Genomic DNA, 18,935 nt, shown 5'->3' with positions numbered 1-18,935 from the left:
AAAATAACGAAAATACACTTGCAAACAGAAAAGGGTTGTATCTTCAAACTGTGCAAAGAAAATTTCTTCCCTAATTATTGTCTGCTTTCTATAACTCCTCGAATCTGACCTTCATCAAAACATGTTTGAAAAGTATGCATTCCCTTAAACATTACCACTTTTGTCGCCCTCTTTTCATCTAAAATGTAATGTTCATTCACCAAATAAAAGCAGATAGTCCCACAAAAATTCCGACAAAGTACAACACATCGATGTTCCTCGTTCTATATAACCAAAATATGAGCTTGAAGGCAGGGGTCAATCACTATGAAATGAATAACAGGATAGGGCATAGTAGGTTGCGGCTGTTAAGGAGGGCATATGCCAGGGACGAAGTTCGTGGTTTTTAAGTGGAAGTTGGTTTAAGAACAGAAGGAAGAACGGAGGCGTATGGAGGGTAAGTTTGGATGTAGTGGCGGACCTGGGGACCTAAATGGGTGATTAGTGGGTTGACTTAGGAAGCTGGGACTGGGTTTTTCGGCTGCTGTACTGGATTCGAAAGTATTATACAGACGGAAAGAGATGTGCAAAATGGATGACATGGTTAAGGATGCCAGTGGGTGAAGGTAGGCTAATGGGGAACGTGAGTTGGAGTACATGTCTTTCTGGTATATCAAGGGAATTTTATCATTTAGAAAGAATTTTCCTTGGCAGTAAACGATCCACAGGATAGAGTTTCATGACACCGTGGTATACCGGGTTATTAATTTGAATGAAACAAACTCAATATGAGTAGTTTTCAGTAGGCGCATATCGAGACTACTGCGTGATGAAGTTGACAATCGTGCAACATAAAACTAAATTTTCTTGTCACAACAAATGCGTAAAGATAGTCCAATTCTACAAACTTGTGGGTCCTGAGAAGGAACTTCCTACTTGTTATATGACCTTTATATGATCTTTTCAGCCAGTTCGGTCTCATCTTATCACCATCTGAGAATCACGTGTAGGATAATTAAAGGTTATTCCATGTCGCAAGCTTACAACCTCCTTAACAACACGTTAAGCAATAGATACTAGTACTTTCAGAGATATTCTGACAGTGACAGAAGCAGAGTATTTAAACTAAATGATATTTTGCCTCAAGGATCTGTTCCGGCTCGCTTTTCAGTTCGTACACACACGACTTACCGAAAACATGTTCATGGAAATTCATTTATGCTGTGACTTTTTTTGGTGTCTCAGACCTCCAACACTTCTGATGATGAAGCCACTTTATCCACAGATATGGAAGCCTTTGATGTTTGCTTTACGATATGGTGTCTCTGTCTAAAACTTCAGAAAACAGGTATAACTGCATTTCACCTAGCCAACAGACAGGCAAATTACAAACCCAAGAAGCCATATCTTGTCGTACTGCAGTACACCAAAATACCTAGGGATAAAGTAGATAGAACTCTGACTTACAAGCTGATCTTCGAAATGTAACAAATTCTTCAAAAACTTGCTGGTACCTCATGGGGAGCTAATGCTCAAATTTTAAGATCCACAGTCTTAGCCCTGTCATTCTGTTAGTGAATACTCCTGTTCGATCTGGTTTAATAGTGCTGTCACTAAGAAGATCGACGTGGAACTCAGTATGGCAGTGCGAATAATTACGAGGTGTATTCAGAATACAAACACCCTATGGTTACCTGTTCTCAGCAGTATCACACCTCCTGCTCTAAGAAGATCAGAAGATTGTTCTGGAACAATATTCAGATGAATCCTCAACTATCCATTAATCGAGATATTGCACAAGCAGAACGCCAGCACTTGAAATCAAGCAAATCGTAGCGGCGCAGAGCAATTTAAACGCGATCGGACAAACACTGACGACGAAGCGAGCTACAGACCTTTCAGCTCAGTTCATCAAAAAGTAAACCATTGATAAAATCCATGATATGATAACGCAGGGCCAACGAATTAAAATTCGTGAGACAGCTGACACTTTAGGCATCTCAACGGAGCGAGTGCATAGCATCTAGCACCGAGAATTGGCTATGAAGAAGCTGTGTGCAAGGTGGGTGCCACGATTACTCACAATCAACCAAAAGCGCATCCCGCACAACACTTCGATAGAATCGCTTGTGATGCTTAATCGCAATCCGCGAGACTTCTTGCGCCTTTATGTGACTTGATGAAACCTGGATCCATCATTACACACCAGAGTCTGATCGTGCAACGAAGAAGACAAATATCATTTTGTCAGCTGATAACGTGATGACCACTATGTTTTTGGGATTCTCAAGGAATAATCCCCATAGATTACTCGAAAAAAGTCTGAACCATAACTGGATCCTCTTTTGCTTCATTGTTGGATCGTTTGAAACTTGAGTTGGCTCAAAAAAGACCAAGTTCGGCACACAAAAAAGTGCTCTTTCACCAGGATAATGCACCATCCCGCACATCAGCGGAAGTGCATGCATTGGGCTTTGAATTGGTTTCTCATCGACCCTATTCCCCAGACTTAGCACTATGTGACTTCTTACTGTTCCCTAACTCGAAACTCTGCCTTTCTGGGACGAAATTGTCATCAAATCAGGAAGTGATAATTGCAGTTAATGATTATTTCGCAGAGTCTGACAGAACCTTTTTTACGACGGAATGAAAAAGCTGGAGGATAGCTGGGCTAAGTGTATATCCCTCAAAGGAGGCTATTCAAGAAGTATGGTGAGTTGTTTACCCAACAAACATTATTTCTTGCTTTTTTACCAGATTTATCAAACAGCCCTCGTATATTGCCGGCGCATTGGTGGGGACACGACGACTATCATGCGAAATGGGAATCAATGGGTTCAGGAGGGCCATACTCAACCTATACAGGATCTCAACGTTCTCACGTGACTAACGTCTAAGAGGACACACGTGTCGTTAACTCCTCTGCGCAGGATCATATAGATAATTCACGTACCTTGAGTCAGGAACTGGAATTGTTTGCTACAAGACAAGTATCAACATGGACAGAGCGACGACGTGTGGATCATCACGTGTTGCCACTATAGCAAACTTTGTTCCAGCTTCCTGTCACACGGCAGAAAACAGACAAGCTGGTAGCGCTGCACTCAATAAAACTGGCTCAAGAAGTGGCACCACGTCCTCTGTTCAGACGAGTACAGGTTATACTTACAGCATCGAGTTGGACGTATCCGTGTGTGGAGACTCCGTGGTGAACGTACATTGCCAGTGCATTTGTCCTCGTCTTCCGGGACCAGCACTTGGTGTGATAGTATGGGGTGCCACTGGGTACACTTCTAGTTTGCATAGCCGTAAACTGAACAGCGGCTGTTAAATTTCTGACATGTCAAGTCCAATGGCTGTGGTCTGTTTTAGAGGTCTCTGTGACGCCATCTTTCAGCAACGTAACCAAAGGTGACAATACTGCCCATGCTGTCCTAATCTGACTCGATACAGAGGGTGTTCGACTGTGACACTGGCCTGCACGTTCACCCATTGAAGCCACGCGGTCACGGGTTGATGAGGAACTGGCACATTACTCGTCAGCCATTACGACTGGTCAACTCTGCAGTTGAAGCAGCATGGAATGAAGTACTCGTATCTGTCATCCAGGCTCATTTCGACTCGATGCCAAGACGAATTGGAGCAATTGTTGCTGTCAGGGTATCAGCCCAACTATCGCACGCTGTACATTTCAGATACACATTTCATCGTGCATTCTTTCCACTTTACTGTTTTCACACTGTTGTGGTTGGCAGGAGAGCCAACACCGTGTTACTAGAGGAGGCCGAAAGGCACGCATTTTAGCTCACGGAGGCTGGCGTGAGGTCTGGAACAGGACAAGGAAATTAGAATTTAGAAAAACGGACGTAGCTGGTGGAATACTTAACTTTAATCCATTAATGATGAACGTCGCTCTTGACGGTACATGATTCACAATATCAATAATAACTGAATATGGCGCCTTGCTAGGTCGTAGCAAATGACGTAGCTGAAGGCTATGCTAAACTATCGTCTCGGCAAATGAGAGCGTATTTTGTCAGTGAACCATCGCTAGCAAAGTCGGTTGCACAACTGGGGCGAGTGCTAGGAAGTCTCTCTAGAGCTGCCGTGTGGCGGCGCTTGGTCTGCAATCACTGATAGTGGCGACACGCGGGTCCGACGTATACTAACTGACCGCGGCCGAATTAAAGGCTACCACCTAGCAAGTGTGGTGTCTGGCGGTGACACCACACACACAATAACTAAAATTACTATGCTCTATGCTCCATAGTGTTGCCATTTAAATAGCCAGCAGTGCAAATGCCTCCTGTTATTCTCCACAATCTATTCTATCGCTTGCGCCTTGTTCCTGCAGTGTGCACAGGGTTGGCGTGGTTAATTCGGATTTGGCATGTTAATGCGAAGGGGTGGCCGGATGCCCTTCCTGCCGCCACCCCGTACCCCCCGGGATGGAATAAGTGTACCCCATCTGTCTGCGTCCAGTGTAAATCATCGAAAAGTGCAGATGTGTTTCAAATGTTTGTGAGTCGTTTAACTGAGGCGGGACGTGGGGACCAGCCCGGTATTCACCTAGAGGGATGTGTAAAACCGCCTAAAAACCACATCCAGGCTGGGCGGCACACCGGCCCTCGTCGTTGATTCGATCCGAGGCCAACGCGCCTACTCGAGTCCAGGAAGCAGCGCATTAGCGCTCTCGGCTAAACTGGCGGGTCTAATTCTCCACAATCCCCTTGCTACAAAAATCTTCTCATCTCCATCGCGAATTTGATCCTTCTTCTGACTTCACCAACACCACCATTAAATCATAGCAGCATTAACAACATTATCGCTACGTACACTCTAATACAAACGAAACGAGGCACCACGAAGGAGTTATGCAGATTGGTCACAAATTCATATTAGTACAGACATCAATGGAGAATCAAAATAGTGGATTTTGACGGCCGATGGATGAATGTGTGACGCTGCAGCGCAGTTTCACCGCGCAGCTGGCTAGGATCGTAAACAGAGGACATGCTGATACCAGGACATAAAGTCTTTGCGAATTCGATTCTGTTGTTCAGTTGAGTTGGACGGTAACTGTGCACTGCGGACTGGTACGTTAACATTATAATCAAATTTCAGCGTTTGAGAGGGGACGGGTATTTGGGCCCAGAGACGCCGGCTGGAGTAACTGGCGAATCACTCGATATTTGAATAGGAGCGATGCCACAGTTCGACGATGTTGGCAGGAATAGGTGGAACATGGCCGAACACAACGCCGAGAAGAAAGCAATCAACCTAGGGAGACCCCTAGGCAGAGCCCTTACAGCACAGCCCTTCATAGCAAGCCGTCTTGGTCTTACACTTCAGCAAGGTAATGCCCATCCCGCACATGGCAACAGTTACTACTGCTTGTCTTAGTGCTTACTAAACCTCACCTCGGCCAGCAAAGTCGCCGGATCTCCCACCAGTTGAGAACGTTTGAAGCATTATGGACACAGCCCTCCAAACAAATCGAGATTTTGATTATCTGAAGCGCCATTTGGATAGAACTTGGCACGACACCCCTCAGGAGCTACATCCAAAAAGTCTATCAACCGATGCCGAGCCGAATAACTGATTGCATAAAGGCCAGAGGTAGACCACAGCGTCATCGACTTGTTCGGTTTGTGGAAACCTTTCTCTGAATAAATCATCTAATTATTCTGAGACTGTAATCTATTGTTTGTCTGTACATGTGCAGCACTTCAGATTTTCGTCCCATTCGGATAATTCCTTCATGGTGCGTCTTTTTTTGTCTTAGAATTCTTAGAATGTATTTATAACTGGCATTTAAATTGCACGTCAGTGTTTAAAATTTGTAAAAGTGTCATTTGTGCTTAGTGTTAAAGCCAAAATTATAGCCTCATCTTATCTAATCTTATATAATACAACATCTGTAAATCACGTTTGAGTAACTATACGGAATTTAAGACAAAAACGTTATTGTAGCGATTTTTTCACTGAATCAATAAGTAATGCTGCTGCACAAAAGGAAATCATGTAAAATAAATTATAGAGTAATCTCCTTAGCGATTACTTATGGGACTAAACTGCTAAATATACGACTACTTAAATAGTAACTTGGAGGCCAGAAAACATTCCACAGAAAATACTGGCAGCTATTATATTTTAATCATGAATTTGGAAAATGACTTAAGCCCGTAGAGGTAAATTTTCAGGAACAACAAAGAACGGTTTATTATCTTACTGAAGCGAAAACCGGTTTATATTGTCGTACGGTATGATACGTAAAAATAAATGACATAAAACTGTTATTAAAAGAATGAGATAAAACTGGTGCCATTTTCATGTTAAACTTTCTTTCTTCTATTTTTTTTCCTAAAAAAAAAAGGTGGAACTTATGTCGTTTTTCAAATGAACTTCTGTTGCGTTCCTCACGCAATTAAAGTCTGATATATAAACACATATGTATTTTGTTAATTGAAAATTCAGAATACAGAGAACAGTAAATCATCAAGGGGAATGAAACATATAGAAAAAACTTTCCAAAATGGAACTGCGATTTTACTCATCTAACTTTGTTTCCCAAGCCACAATTTTTTTTTTTTTGAAATGCTTTGGACTCATCACTGTCGGGATGTACTTGAGGATTCTGCGTGTATCTTGAATTTTGATTTCACTGACTGGACACGCATCATTTGGATAAGCATGTCTAGTTGCTAGTCCCAGAAGATAATAGATATGTTGGACAGAGGATGAAAGAATGTTCAACTTTTCCGGCTCTGAATGGTATTGCCAAAATTATTCCGCTCCATTTCACAGAACAGCAGAACTCCATAAAGTTGGAATAGTAAACAATACATTTTTTCTCTAGGAACGTCCTTAAAAGAAGTCACTATGGAATTGACATTTATTTTTTTAATGATGTGGCCGCCAGTTGTTGACCTACGTTTCCACATGTCATCGTGTAGTGTGTTTTTATAACTTGAAGTCCCCTCCTGCTAGTAGAAATAATTGTCCTCAGATAGGGAAAAGGAGTCTGATGTTCAAAAAAATGCATCTGGGCACTTACAGGCATTAAAAACCTGGTGAGAGTATTGTTCTTATTCTGGCGGGTATTGAAATAATGGAGGAGGAAAGTGCATGCCTGATAAACGAAACATCTAATGTCCTAGAATAAGGCTGTTTTGCTGGCAAACACGAGTATTCTGTTACAGGAAATAATTAATGTACAAAAAATGCGGACTAAAGTCATTTTGGTCTAAGCTAGGCGAGTTAGACATCGGAACGTGGCTGTATTCATAACGCAAAACCATGAAAATGTGGACTTAAGTCGTTTTGCAACTTCACTATTCATTTGGATGAACTGTGTATTTATTTTCAACACGAATTCGGTCTGCAGTCCTAGATGAAACCGAATGAAGTACTGCAGTGAAGTGCACCCCTACCACCGAGAGGAGACGAGTTCACGTATCAGTGCGGTCATCCAGAATTTGTCGCGCTCAGTTTTGCCGTACTCCACTTCCGCCGAGTAAAACTTTCTCAGCTGATCTATCCCAAGTTCGTGACACTGCTTCCGTTGTGTCCACTCAATCCCGCTGTCACAACGCTGACGTAATATTCGTATACCACTCAGACCAACTTTGATAACACATTGCAACGCCAAGGAGCCCTGTTCCTGAACCGGAATCGACGAAATGTGTATTGGCCACTCGCAGCTAACGTAGAGAATGTTAATCGCAGGTTTTTGAAAACTGAACTTGTTTCATAGCAACGAAGGCGAACATAAGGTGAAACAATATTGAAAAGTTTCTCACCCGAACACCGTCGACTTGCTCGTACTGTCACGGACTACGCTTCCTGATGGGGTCGTGGCTAAGCGTGTTTAGGAGATGACGCGCTAGTGGGTGCGTCACTTAACCACAGCTTATTCGGGAAGTTACGGTGTGTTAGTGTGTAGTGCGACGATAGAACGGCACTTCAGCATGCGAGAAACGCTTTTTCTAATGGCTAAATCGATGAGTAAGTATTAGCAATAACATACATGGAGACGACTGCATCCAGAAGACTTGTTTACAGCGATGATCTTCAAAGGTTGAAACACTTCTTGTAGAGCGAGTATGTAAACACAAACTCATTTAGTACTGAGACATGTTTTCAGTTTCAGAAACTCCGAGCAGCTAGCAGCTACTGACGGGCAGGAAGGCAACCTTCGTGTAGTTAAACACGACGCCGCTAGATGTCGCGAACGTTCAGGAACCACGCGTGATCCCGCCTCACGCGATAAGGAAGTGACAGTTCCTCACATCTGCCCAGCTGTAGCGGAAGGGTCACGGCGGAACTGCGAATATGAGTTCCGATGAAAAGACAGCCGTAGAACAGTTAGGCGAGTGTAGTTTTATGTTCTATAAAAATGCGGCTATCAATTTTCAAAAAAACATTTTCTTTCTCAAAATGTTCCCGTTTGACAACTATACCGAGTTCACTAGACCTGCTGTATAAACGTCCAGGTTTTTCGGCTGATACGCTTGCTGAGCAACCCTGTAAGGACGAATTTAATACTGAGTATCACATTGCGTACCATCTGCGGAAAACTGTGAGAAGTGAAATCGCAACAATTCGGTAAACCAAAAAATGATTCATGATACTAGTGAACTGAAGGGCGTTTAAAAAAATAACTACCGGTATAAATAAATGTTGTAGCGAGGAAAAGTGTGTATTTCAGTGGCTCATCGTATGTTTTACCCATTCGAACAACAATCATAGAAAGAATATTAGCGGCTGCTTGTTGCTTTGTCTGACGAAGGAATATTCTTAAAATTTCCTTTCAGACGTTAGCTTTACATCCACTTCCAGGAGGCTTAAATATTGAAGGTTTACAACAAAAATGCAGGGACATCATTTTACATCGTCTTTTAAAAATAATGAGGAGTCCTTTAAAAAACGGTTTCTTTACTGTTCTAGGCCCAGGAGTCTTGAGAGTACCGATTAAATAAACCACATAAATAAAGACCTACATATGAAAGCAGATATTAATATTGAAATTAACCACATTCGCAATGATCCCCAAACCTGAACCTGGAGCAAATTATACGGACTGCATTTTTTCTTTCCCTTTATGTTTATTTCTATGGATAACTCTTTCTCTATGTAAAATAAGCCAAATGGAATACCCATTCCTAAGGGTATGAAGACAGTTGCTAATCGCACTGATGTGCAACTATAGAACATAGCTTAAAGACATAAGCAACAGTTTCATTACAATTATTTTGTAACATAAATGTCTCGTACAACGGAAAAGAAGAATCCAAGAAAATAATCAATTTTATGGGCACTTAAATAATTAATTTTCAGTTAAAGCTATACAAATGAGAAAACAAAAGTAATAAAAATAACAACACAGCAAAAGATAAAATGAAACGACAGCCGTGTGTCAACAGAAAAAAAATCATCCTTATTTGCAAGAAAAGAAAGAGTTTACATAAGCAATAAAAAATATCCAGACATCTTACACGATGAACAGACATACGCAATGTTAATGTTTTGAACATAGCTGTGATCAGCAACCGTAATTAATTACATACAAGGCCACAAATTTCCAGCCAACCGGTTGCAAATAGAATTTAACATTCTTTAACTAGTTTTGACTGGAGCAATGTCGCTCAAATTTCCTTTTAATCACATGTAAGGTAACAGTTTCTTCTGAAAAAGGCGCCCCTAGTTGGCATTGAAAACTAGTTAAATAATTTTAAAATCTATTTGCAACCGGTTGGCTGAAAATTTGTGACATTGCATACGCAATGTCTTAGTAGCCAGTCCGAAGACAGTAGGTGACAGATGAAATGCCAAAGGTACGATCTCCAGTCACCATTAGGAGTTTAATTTGCCACGTATGATCTCTTTCATCTCTGGCAATGGTTGATACATGGAGAATGCCGAAATGCACAGTGGTTCCTTGTCCACATTAAGCTGTAAGTCCCTCCAAGTCCTGGATAAATCAGCTCAAAGGTCAGAGGAAGACAACAGCATTCTCTTTCCAACGGGACCAAGCCTACTAAAGCGCTGTGCTGTTGAAACCAAATAGCACTGCAAACTATCATTCCTGGCTGTTAAGCCATATGGCGGGCGAGAGTCCTTGGCATCCCACCACTGTCGGGGTGTCTCCAACACTTCTTCATTGATGATCGGGCCTTGATAGGAAGACGAACTCAGCATGGAAGACAGTTCTACTCCAGTCAATGAGATTCCAGGTCGAAGATATGTCTGGAGACGCCCCAGAGAGCGGTGCGATACCAACCTGACAGTCTTCCGCCATACGGCCCACAATCAGATGTGACGATCTAGGGTGCCATGTCTTTTCGTAATAGTACCCCTTTGCTTATCATCCGCGGCACCTTTACAACACATCGCGTGACCGCTACGGTCGCACGTTCGAATCCTGCCTCGGGCATGGATGTGTATGATGTCCTTAGGTTAGTTAGGTTTAATTAGTTCTAAGTTCTAGGCGACTGATGACCTCAGAAGTTCAGTCGCATAGTGCTCAGAGCCATTCGAACCATTTTGAACAGCACAGCGACACGTCGACAACATTACGCCCTGTTTTGTTGCCCTTCATGGCAAGCTATCCTGTCTGACATCACTGTAAGATTAAGCCTGCCTGCACACAGCTGCTTGTCTTGGTGCTTGGCAAGCCCTATCTTGGCCAGCGAAGCCACTGAATCTCTCCCCAGCTGAGAACGTTTGGAGCATTATGGGCAGCGCTCAACGGTTATCTTGGGATTATGACGATCTAACGCGCGATATGGACAGAATTTGGGACGATATCCGTCAGGAGACATTCAGTCACTCTATGAATCAATGCCAATCCGAATAACTGCTTGCATAAGGGACAGAGGTGGACCAATGCGTTATTGACTTGCTCAGCTGGTGAAGCTCTTTCTCTGAAATAAATGATCTAACTTTTCTGGAATTGTAGCCATTTTGTTTGTCTGCACATGTACCTTACATCTACCGATTTCCAGCCTATTCAGGTAATTCCTTCGTGGTGCGCCGTTTTTCTTGTCGTATGCTGTACGTGTCCCATAGTTTTTGCTGTTTCAACCTACTGGATAAGTACAGTGTTATTCATAATCATCTACGGGATTTCAAAAGACAACTGCGCGAAAACTACGAGACATATCAGTGGATGAGCATCTCTGCAAATTTCGACTCGTCTTACGCCGTGGCGCAGTTGCAGAGTGATCATTAGCTGGCAAACGTAGATGAATCATTCACTCTGTGTCGTCACATCGAATCCGTTCGCACCTGCAGACAGGCAGCGCAGTGAACGGATTTCCGAAGCAAGCTGCTGTCTTATCATTTTCCCAGGCAGCCTTAGCAGTGACTTGAATGAATTTCACATACCTGCAATGCGAATTTCTCTGTCCACTCACATTTTTGCTAATTTACGGTAGTGTGATTCCAGTTGGAGGTTTGGAAACTGGGCCCTGTATCTGACTTATATCAACTGAACGCCCTCCAAAATAATGAATTAGCAATGAAATGACTTTTAAAAGAAACAAGAATCACAACTCTGTTTATCCGTCAAAGAAAACATTTGACAAGCAATGATAATACTATTCTAGTTAAACCTTGGGCCGTCTAATAAAAGGGTCTGTGGCAAGATTCCGATAATCACATGAATGAAAAATTGCAACCCTTATATTGTACCGTGATTGTCTTGACGTTAGTAGAAAAGACACATAGAACTGAAGAAGGGAATGCATCGAACCTGTGGTCGGAGCTGAAAGAAAGTTGATCATTGAGTCTGAATGAAAGACTTCAAAGTGAAGCTTGAAGCTACGAAATTGTATGAAATTGCTTTAATGTCCCTAATCATCGTCTCGTGGTTGCAGCTTGATCTCACCATAGGACGAGTAAATTGTAGGTGGATTCTGAAATGGCTGCAGAATCAGTCATTGGCACCACACCAGTGACCGTCGCCAACGGCTAAATGCAAATCAGCCCGGAATTTCTCTAAGTGCCTCAATTTATATGCTCAAAACTATCTCCGAAGAAGTCCCTAGAAGAAGCCTTGAGAAGAAATAATCGTGTACCGAGAGTTTGTTAAAAGGAAAGCTTGCACTTCCGCGTTTTCCCTCTTTATTCGGATTGTTTGGGCTATGGATCGTCTGAGCGCCAACTGGTAAAAATGTTCCTCAGAAAACGCTGCTTCCCTTTGTAGGGAAGCAGCCTACTCACGCTATAGTAAATTCACATCAGTTTCCATTGTGTGCCAGCCAGTCTCCTTTAACTAGCTCTGACGTCATAAATGTTGCACAATACCTTAAAAATCAAGCAAATGACCTAAAACTTTTCTAGCTTGTCAGGAATAATACTAAATTAATGTGTGTTAAATATCAGTTCGATAACTTCAGCCATTTTCGAAATTTGGACGTTTTCTGAAAAAATCATTGGCGCAACAGAAAAGAGCTAGAGACTTCAAAATTTGTATTTAGATTCATCTTTCATAATGATTTAATAAAAACAGTACTTTGGATTTCACAAATTAAGATTTTAGTGGAAATTCATGATTTTCTGGTTTTCGTCTCAAAACTGAAGGAAGCAAGATAGATTAAGTAGGCTAATAAATAAGGCTAGGATGTTTAGATTTAAATAGGTTGGAGGTCCGCTATGACTATGAAGATGTGAAAAGTTTCTTTTGAATACCTATAAAATTATAGCGATAGCGGATCTCAAAAGGGCCAGTTCAGAGCTCATCTACTGCGTGCAGTGTTATTAAATTAATTCTCTCGCCCAAAATATTTAACTTAGCCACGTCAAAATTTTATTATCAATACTTACCTGCGTGCTGAATGCACATTTAAATTAAGAGCTTCATCGGCCATCAGCAAAAGAAGCTATAAATTATTATGTAACTTGAAGTGGTGCGTTACTAGCCCAGCGGCTAGTCGGGAGAGCCGATTTGATCAGGCGTTCCCTTAGCCATCCGCACCGCGGCTTTATATATAAGAACGCTGCGCGAGGAAGCAAGGCCCCAGTGCTCTCCAGACGCTGAATAACACGCCATCTGTGTCGGGAGTCGCGTCGCATCGGTATCACTGCTACAAACAGCCTCGGGTGCCGTATTAAGTTACTAGAGATACGCGGAACCATGAAATCATTTCAAGTGAAGGGTTAATTCTGGGATGATTTTCATTATCTAGCTTCAGTTTGCGTATTGTCATATTTTCACGTGCCGTCGCGGGACAGACATTCTACCAATTATTTAGCGTGGCGTTTGATGAAATACTCTCATCAAATTATGGCGAGCATTCATTTCAACATTTAATTCGGACATTTATAGTTGCATCAGCGCATTAGACTCTGAACTGCTCTGTTAGTTAGGTTGTAGGGATACTTGTGTTTTTATCAGTGAATTTCAGAATATATTCAACTATTTTGGAAAATCGTTTTTGATTAGAAATCCCGGACAATCTCCTAATTCCTCAGAGCTATAAGCTGCAGCTATAATGGTATTCTCAGAGGAAGTGGGCACTAGGAACTCTAATTATAGGCTTCACGTTTTGTTAAATCACTTTCTGGGTGCTAAAAAAGTAAATAGAGAGCCAGTGTTGAGAACGGCGAAAGACAGCATTAACAACATTCTAAAAGCCTGAAACGGATTCAACATGCAAGCATTGTTACACCCTAATAAGTTTTACAACTTAACCGCCGCCCCACACCTTCCCTGAGCTCTTCCTTAGGCGGTTAACCAATAACGCTCGAATATTTCAACTAGACGGACGGCGTTGCGATGGGAAGCCCGTTAGCTCCAGTTTTAGCCAATCTGTTCATGGAGTACTTTGAAAGCATCGCCCTGGACACGGCTCCTGAAAAGCCTAGTTAATTTTATCGTTACGTCGACGACACGTTCGTTGTCTGGTCTCATGGACGTGAAAAGCTTGGAGAATTCTTGGACCACATCAACAACACCGATTACAACATCAAGTTCACGATGGAGATAGAGACAGATGGTGCCTTGCTATTCATTGATGTTCTCGTCCGCCGCTAAGCAAATGGGTGTCTCAGCCACAGCGTTTACCAGAAACCCACCCACAAAGACCGGATATCTGCAAGCTAACACCTACCACCATCCGTCACGCAAAAGTTCTTTTCTGAGAACGTTAGTGCATCGAGCCGAAACTGTCTCAGATTCTGGAAACTTGCCGAAGGAACTAAACTATTAATGGAAAGTATTCAAGGAAAACGACTACAACAACCGCCAGATTTCGCAAGCTATATTTCCGAAAATACGTAAGCAGAAAAACTCCAAGGAGGACTCGAAGAAGTTTGAGTTGTAGCCGTTCTGTGGCTCAATAATAGGAAGGATAATCCGACTCCTATAGAGGCATAAAATCGATTCGGTCTTCCGGGCTCCAGCAAAAATTCGACAACTCTTCAGGCCTGTGAAAGACGACGTAGACCTCAGAACATCTGGAGTATATAAAATACCGTGTGGTTGTGGACGGTTCTATATCTTACAGACTGTGCGTACCGTTGAACAATTCTGTGTAGAACACGAGAGATGTTTCCAGAATGAGATTTTCACTCTGCAGCGCTGTGAGGAGTGAGCGCTGATATGAAAGTTTCTGGGAGTTTAAAACTGTGTGTCGGACCGAGACTTGACTCCCAAGTTCGAGTCTCGGTTCGGCACACAGTTTTAACCTGCCCAGAGAAATCAAGGGTAGCAGAGCTTGCAATAGATAACGATCATCGTATTGCATTCGATGAGACGTCTATTATCACATGGAGTAACTGTTTTTGCGATAGCGTAATAAAAGCAGCGATCGAAATAAAAATTTGGAACAACACGCTTAATAAAGTCGGCAGCGCCGGCCGGAGTAGCCGAGCGGTTCTAGGAGCTACAGTCTGGAACCGCTCGACCGCTACGGTCGCAGGTTCGAATCCTGCCTCGGGCATGGATGTATGTGATGTCCTTAGGTTAGTTAGGTTTAAGTAGTTCTACGTTGTAGGGGACTGATGACTTCAGAAGTTAAGCCTCATAGTGGTCAGAGCCAAAGACGGCAGCCTGCAGTTAAGCACAGCGTGGAACCCGGCCATCGGAATGTTGAAGTGGGTGCGGTGGCCACACGACGCAAACATTACAATATATGGTGTCGGAGCAGGTACCAGTGACGTTACGAATGACAGCGCGACTATATAAGGACGGCAACAGCAACCAGAAGACAGTCACCATTTGACAATGGCCGAGGAATACTCGGACGAAAGCTCGTGGATTTTAAGCCACTTGACGTGGCTGGAAGCCTGAGAAACCTTTATTAGTACATATTGCCGTGAAACTATCCACTGCTATATAAGCTTATTAACTCTTATTTATTTTTATTGCCTAATTCTTTCATTAAATATCTTTTAACAGTTTCCATCTATACAAGGTGTCATTATAAAATATTAACTTTTAGAAAGTTTTTAAAAATATCGTACAAGATCGTTTGGTTTCGGATCTCAGCCATGGATATAGGAGGGTAAGTCAATTATTATCCGCAATTTAGTTACATTTTTGTTTATTTTGGTAGTACTGTCATTTTACGTTAATGACGCATACTTTATTTATTGTTATATCTTCGCAATTTTCAAGCTGCTAGGTTAGATTCGTTATCACTACCGTGCTCTTAATAATGGCTGCAACGCTGTCTATTTGCACCAAAGAAGAGCAACGTTCAGTGATCCTTTTTTGTGGTCGGTAGGCGTATCAGTGGCCGAAAATCATTGAAGACTTTCGGTACAGTACGGGAACAGTGTTTTGCAACAACGGAGTGTCTACGAATGGATTGAAAAATTTCGGATTCGTCGCACAAGTGTTACGCACGACTAAGGAGCCGGACGACCGTTTACAGCGACGAATGAAGAGACCATTGAGCGTTCACGTGAAATGATTCTCTTAGACAGACGATTAACTATTGACGAAGTGACACATCGTCTACAAATTAGTCACGGTTCTGCCTACGAAATCGTCCACAACAGACTTGGGTTTTATAAAGTTTGAGCAATATGGGTTCCAAAACAGCTCACACAGTTGCATAAACAAACGCGCTTGAACGTCTGCAAAAAAATTTGGATCGCTGTGGTAACGAAGGGGACAACTTCTTAGGCAGTATCATTATTGGTGACGAAAGATGGATCCATCGTTACGAGCCGGAGAATAAACGGCAGAGTATAGAATGGAAACATTCAAATTCGCCATGCAAGGAACAGTTCAAGACCCAACCGTCCACAGGAAAACTGATGCTTACAGTTTTTTGGGATGGACAAGGTCCAGTACTGGATCATTATGGGGAAAGAGGCACGACAATAAACAGTATATGTTACGGTGAGATGCTTACTGTCAGGCTAAAGCCTTCAATTCAAAGTAAACGCTGAGGACTGCTGCGAAAAGGTGTTGTGTTGTTGCACGACAATGCCCGTCCGCATACTGCTGCCCACACTGCTGAAACGCTCCAGAAATTCAAATTTGAAGTTCTGGATCATCCTCCATATAGTCCTGATCTTGCCCCTTCTGACTAACACTTGTTAGGTCCACTCAAATAGGCATTAAGGGGCCGTCGATTTGCCTCGGACGAAGAAGTGATAGAAGCGGTGCATTCCTGGCTTGCAGCTCAACCTTCTTTTATGAGGGCATCAGGAAGCTTGTACAATGATGGACCAAGTGCGTTGTAACGCGAGGAGACTATGTCGAAAAATGATGTTCTTGTAAGTATCCTATTTGATTACAGTAAAATTTTATAACTACTTTGTAGATAATAATTGACTTACCTCCGTATTAGTGATTAGTTCTTCATGCAGTAACTTCTCAGTTTTATGCACTACAACTTATGCATGAGAGGTCTATCAATACTCAGCAGCTCTCCTTCAACTACCTGTGCTTTGCCATACGGTATTCTTCACTTCAAGACTACTGTGGCCACACTACAGTTTGGCCCAAGTTTTACTCATTCCTTTGATTTCAGTCCTTCTACTTCTTTATTTTGTCCCCGAAAACGCAGTTTCCATTCATCCATCATTTTACTTCTGTTGCTGCTCATTTCGGGTTCCCTTAAATTGGAGACCACAAATCTGTAACAAAACGATCACAAGCATAATTTGGCTGTCAACACATACAATATTTACTCTATGTAAGCTCACTTTATTTTATACTCGTACATCCTTAAATTGAGATGTCACTTTACCGTATCTCTTTTCATTCTGAGATGTCACTTTCATATAAATTTTATGTTTATCTATGGTCTCTCTCTCTCTCTCTATTTAGCTGTAGATCCAAAAATACAAAATTATTTTTTCCTCCATCATGGACTGTATACTTTTTTGCCCTCAGTTATCTTTTAAATTTTACATGATTAAGTTTCATCTTCCAGCTCCCTGCCACTTTGACAGTTTATGCAGATATGTAAAATCATTACATCACACTTTCATCAGCTCACAAAATACTCATCTAAATCAGCATATCAAAACTCACACACATTCACATAAACCACTCACATATGGCTGGGTATCCAACATATGCTAAATCCTAAGCACAAGACATTACTTCATGCCAGCCAATAAATCATTATGCACCATGGCATCTGGTGTTTCTACAAAAATTAAGCTTCAAATTAATGCACATCTTCTACTCAGGGCAACTAACATCCAATGATCTGCTTAATTTTTCTCTTCCCTTTATCTCCTGCACCATCTTCATGACCCTGTCTGACATTATGGCCCTTGGTCCTTGCAAAAATTCATGTTCGACTACATATCTGTCCTATTTCCTAGTATCATCTCATGTTAGGACCACTGTTTTTTTTTGTCAGACTGAAAACTATATATTCCGTCTCTGTTCTTTCCATATTTCTTATTCCTTAATTGCTTTAATGTGCGAAATGTCCTGGGTTTCAAAAGACTTCGACATCGTGGAGATTTGAGTTCCATGGCTTTGTGATGGACAATTCTTTGCACTCGGTAAAGTCCACAAAATATGTAGAAAAATTTACTGTTCAAATATAGATTCTTCTTAGATCTTATTCTTGACTTTAAGAAAACTTTATCTCCCACAGTGAGTTTCATCTCCCTTGTTGGTTCTTTTTGGTTCTTCTTTCCTTTTCTTTCTCCTTTTGCAATAATTCTATCCAGTGCTAGTTTTACGACGTCTTGGTGGCGTTTACGTCAAGATGGAGGGAAGTCCGTTTTCTCTCTTTTGCTTTCCTGAGGTGCTTGATTCATTTGAAGTAATCTGGACGCCATTCCTGTAGCTTTGTGCTGTAAATCGTTCAGAACATTCTGAAAGACTTCCAGATACATATCCGATCTCTGATGTTGCTTGTGGCAGTGTAGCTTGCACAGTTTTCAAATTTCTCGCATTATCCTCTCCAGTGTGTTCGAGGCCAAGTGGTACTGTGATATATATATATATATATATATATATATATATATATATATATATATATATATAGGATGTTTGGAAACTCCTGTTACAAACTTTTAGGACTTGTAGAGGATAGTGAGTACATAATATTTTGAATAGCAAGCCATGTCCTGAAATATAATGTTTCTGTTCTATGACAGTTTCAATTCAGATATGTAATGTATTCATGTCCACTGAGGGGAAGAGAAGAGTCTCAAGAGTTGCTTGTCAGTCTGGTGGACAATAGGGTAGACAGTATGGTGTGTACTACAAGTAACTATATTCTGTATGTTCCTGCTCTTTTGGCCCACTAGCTCACTCACGAGTTAGCCAGCGCATACAGAATGTAGATTCTATTACATACATTTTTCAGCTCAAATTCACAATATTTTTTAAAAGATGAATTTAAGAAAATTAATTTAATATTTTTTAATAAAAGATGAATGTAAGAAAATAAATTAAATATGATTTCTTATAATATGTGATCGTAAGAAAATAAATTCAATATAATTCCTCATAAAACACGAATTTA

The 18,935-nt window shown here is 41.6% G+C and overlaps 1 protein-coding gene across 1 annotated transcript in view; it reads right to left on the bottom strand.

Annotated features, from left to right (window-relative positions):
• LOC126483817 (solute carrier family 52, riboflavin transporter, member 3-A-like) overlaps nucleotides 1-7,848 on the bottom strand; it is a 99,888-nt gene extending 92,040 nt beyond the window's left edge. The window contains exon 1 of the mRNA XM_050107010.1: nucleotides 7,782-7,848. The gene's annotated coding sequence lies outside the window, so the exon portion shown is untranslated. The remainder of the gene's footprint in view (nucleotides 1-7,781) is intronic.
• Between the last annotated feature and the right edge of the window lie 11,087 nt (nucleotides 7,849-18,935).

The sequence above is a fragment of the Schistocerca serialis genome, chromosome 6, assembly GCF_023864345.2.
Source record: "Schistocerca serialis cubense isolate TAMUIC-IGC-003099 chromosome 6, iqSchSeri2.2, whole genome shotgun sequence".
Classification (NCBI taxonomy): Eukaryota; Metazoa; Arthropoda; class Insecta; order Orthoptera; family Acrididae; genus Schistocerca; species Schistocerca serialis.
Note: the sequence above shows the minus strand (reverse complement) of the source record. Positions and strands in the feature narration are given on the sequence as shown.